The sequence below is a fragment of the Sinocyclocheilus grahami genome, unplaced genomic scaffold (genome assembly GCF_001515645.1).
Source record: "Sinocyclocheilus grahami isolate Dianchi unplaced genomic scaffold, SAMN03320097.WGS_v1.1 scaffold2553.1, whole genome shotgun sequence".
Classification (NCBI taxonomy): Eukaryota; Metazoa; Chordata; class Actinopteri; order Cypriniformes; family Cyprinidae; genus Sinocyclocheilus; species Sinocyclocheilus grahami.
The window spans coordinates 25,919-30,063 of record NW_015507732.1 but is presented as its reverse complement, the minus strand read 5'-3'; positions in this window follow the sequence as shown (position 1 = coordinate 30,063).

Genomic DNA, 4,145 nt, shown 5'->3' with positions numbered 1-4,145 from the left:
TGTGTGGCCACCGATACAGCTATACTTTCAAGGGTTAATTTTTTCGCAGAATCCAGTTAGCCAAAAGTCAACTTTAGACTTTTTTTCTTTAACAAACACTGACTTTCTTAGATATGTTTATGATAAGTAAAACTATAAAGTGTCAAATACTGGCACTTTTTGTTAACGTTCCATCCGATTATGACGCTTTCCTAAAGCGCTCAAGCGCCTACTGTTGCTATGGTTACCTCTTCAAGCGATGGCAATTCCCTGTTTGACTCAGGGTAAAATTATGCGTCCTGACTAACTTGTACTGACTGATAAATAACACTATACAGTGTTACATAATGGCAGTGTTTTGTTAACATTTTAGCCGATATATCGCTCAAGTCGTGTACTGTTGCTATGGTTACCTCCTCAGCGATAGCAATTCCAGTTCGAGTGCTTGTTTGACGACAGGTAAAATTATGCGTCCTGACTAACTTGTACTGACTGATACATTTGTGGTAAATAACACTATACAGTGTTACATAATGGCAGTGTTTTGTAAACATTTTAGCCGATAAATCGCTCAAGTCGCGTACTGTTTAATCCCAGGTAAAATTACGCGTCCTGACTAACTTGTCCTGACTTTTTGAGATACATTTGTGATAAATTAAACTATAAAGTGTCAAATATTGACACTGTTTTGTCAGAGTTACATCCGATGGTGATACTTTCGTAAAGCGCTCAAGTAGGGTACAGTTGCTATGGTTACCTCCTCAAGAGATGCAAATTCTCTTCTATATAACGCCATGTGAAAATACACACCCCTTGACTTTCTGAGATATGTTAGTTTATGATAGATAAAACTATAAAGAGTCCAATTTTGGCACTGTTGATGATGCTATAGTAAAGCGCTCAAGTCGCATACTGTTGCTATGGTTACCTCCTCTGCGCCAGAACGAGTATTTACCGCCAGGTGAAAATACAACGATAAAACAATGATTATTGGAGTTTGTCTTACGAGAAATCATACTCCCCTGATAGCACACTTACATCACAGAGACGTCTATATTGCATGTATTGTTTAGAGTGTTTGCTCTCCTGAAATACCGTCAATAGGACGTTTCCTATCAGATGTCAAATAGACGTTTAGAAGATGCCTTTAAGATGTTTATGATTTAGAATGCATGTAAAACTGACATCTTACAGGCGTCTATCAGATGTTTGTACACAGCAGATGCTTTCCAGATGAAGCGATCTTTAACAGACGTCCCGCAGACGTACCTGTGCTATCTGGGATAAGTCTTTGTACATCAACATTTCACGTTTATTTAATGCGTTACTTGCAGTTTCTTAGTAATTAGTTGTGAAACGTACTAGCAATTGTTTCAAAGTAACCCCAAAACCAGTTAGTTTTTTTGCTGCACTGTACACTTTTTGTGGTTACCTGTGCAAACAAAGAATTAGCACAGTTTGCGTTCTGAGCGACGAAACGTGCCTGAAGACAGATGTGATGTTCAGCTCGCGACCTCGAGCGCAGTGCGTGCTGCTGAAGTTCAGCAGTGAAGGTTTCCTGAGCGTTAAAGAGGGAACTTCCCCAGAGGTGCGAAACGCATGAATGGAGCTGCGTCTCAAAACCCCAGAAAATCAGGCACAGGCGGGTTTCTGGCAAGCTGGTAAGCCCAAAACCGCTGTCTAAAAAGAAGCCAGCTCGCTAGGTTTTAAACCAGCTCCGTTCATTGCGTTCCGTCGCTTTGGGGAAGTTCAACGTTTAGGAAACCTCTCGAGACGCACTCGGGGGGCTGGGTGGGTGCTCACGACAAAATTGTTCTAGGAGGTCAAGAAACCTTGCTATGAATTTCTAAAGTAAAACGAGAATGGGTCAGTAACAGAAACGCCATGCACTGCGCTATAGCATGCAAACCCGCTTTTGTTTAACCCAGACGCGTATAAAGTGTGGCGGGGGAGGGATATGCCTCGTGCATCCTCCATCTGCGTGAGACTTCAGAGAGAAACAAGCGAGGCAGACCTGCAATTGGATCCTACACAAGTCAATCCCACATGTGGGTGGGCGGTGGACTCAGAGCTGCACACCCAGTAAAGTTTGTGCAACAAAAGGTTGCGGGAAAGTTGCGCACGATTCACACTCACACCTGAAATCTGCACGCGCTAAAGCGCCAAAGCAAGCTGCGTTTAAGACCCGATTGAGCTCAAGTTTCATTCAAGCCACAATGAAGTCATACTTGTGGATTTTCGTCCTTGGAAGTTTAATCGTGACTGGAGTGAAGATGCAAGGTAAGGGTTTTCTTAAACTATAGCTTAAAAGATACTAACAATCAAAGTTTCTTTGTTGTCTGCTTCCGCACTTGTTTAGTGTTACAAATGCATGAAGTGAAATATACTTTTTAAATAGAAATGATTTAAATATGAATGCATTAATTTCATATAAATTAACAGGGAGAATTCTGAATGAAATGGGAAGCATGCATGTCTTTTGTTGGTAGGGTGAGTCTGTATATCAGCTCTAAGATCACATGTTTTGAACAAAAGGACTATATTATTATACATGTATGATTGGCAATTCAAGCATTCTGAGATCTTAAAATAAGACCCTCAGAAACGACTTGTGGAAGCTGTAAAGCCTAGCTCTGCCAGCACAGCTCACTGCATTTCCCTCTTTGTACATTGTGTTCTTGACTAACAGCTTTGGCTGCTCAGAGTCTCAATAATGACCTCATCCAAAAGTTTCCCACTTCTTAAACGTTTACAAGATGCAACCAAATGTTCAGGATCGGGAGGAACGGATGTAAAAGGTTTAAGTCTGGCATTAAAGATCCCATTCTGATTCCTCGATGTCACACGCCTGTTTATTGCTAATATGTAAAATTTCATCCAGATGTAGAGAGCAAACATGCATTTAGTTCACTGTTGTAAACTGAGAAAGATTGAGAGGTGTAGTCTCAGAAATTCAATCCATGAGTCCCAGATGAAGACCACACCCTATATGGAGAATATGGGGGAGTTATGAAAGGGATGCTTTTGATGCACCCGAGGGAGTTTGCGTGCCTCTGTCCCGTTGTGAGAGACGCAGCGAGGCACATGCATTGCCACAGCTTTGGATTTTTTGTATTTTGTTGGCTGGGATTGTGCAGAGAGACGCTCTTTGTTCTGTGTTTGTGTGGACAGGTGTGTTGCTGTCCTCCTCTCTGCTCTACAGCAAACCTCCTTTGTGTCTCTTAATCTGACAACTACCAACTGCGCCAACCAAGTCAAATAAAAGGCCGGCTGTGGAAATTAAAAGCTTGAGGGAGAAAAATCGTTAGCATTTGTGCAAATACAAGCAGGATTTCGCCCGAAAGCGTGACGACCTTGAAAGAAGGTGTTAATGCATCTGTGTCATTTTACAACACAAAAAGCATACTTGATGCAGGAAGCATTAGATGTGCATCGAGCCAGCAAACAAACGTCACGTACCACTTCATTTGCATTAAAACCGAAGATGCATCTGTGTTAAGAAAGATCATTTCAAAACGTATCGCAGAAGTCAAGAGTTCGGATGCATCTCTGACGGGTTTCCACATTTTAGAAAAATAGTAAAAATTCTGATTACTGACCATTACTTACATGTTATTGCTTTATAACCAATACATAGCACATATTAAACTCTTCTATTGTCCCATTTCTGATATAAATGAAAAACAAAACACTAACAACTAAAATCAGTATATTAAAATACTAGGTGACTTTCAGGTGAAAAAAATAGACATTATTTAAAATTTTAGAGCTTTGTGTTATTTTAGTATACTGTGATGGCTTTTGTTACTATTTTGAATCACTTTTTATTTTTTATATTTTCTGCTTTCATGTTAACTTCAGTTAAAACTGTAGTCATTTTGTTGTGTGTTTTCATCATTTTTATTAGTTTTGTTTTAATTTTATATCGGTTTTAGTTATGTTAATAAAAATTAAAAATGTTCCTTGGAAACATGCTGAAATAAAATGCATTTATTTTTTTGATATTTTATAGCTACGATTTGTATCGTTTTGATTTTAGTAAACTATAATAACCCTGGCTTCCCTTACCAAAAAGTAGTATACTTCGAGTTTCTTTTATTAAGTATACTTAAGTAAAGTTCAAGTATATACTTTATGTAGTAAGTATACAAATATCAGTGTACTAG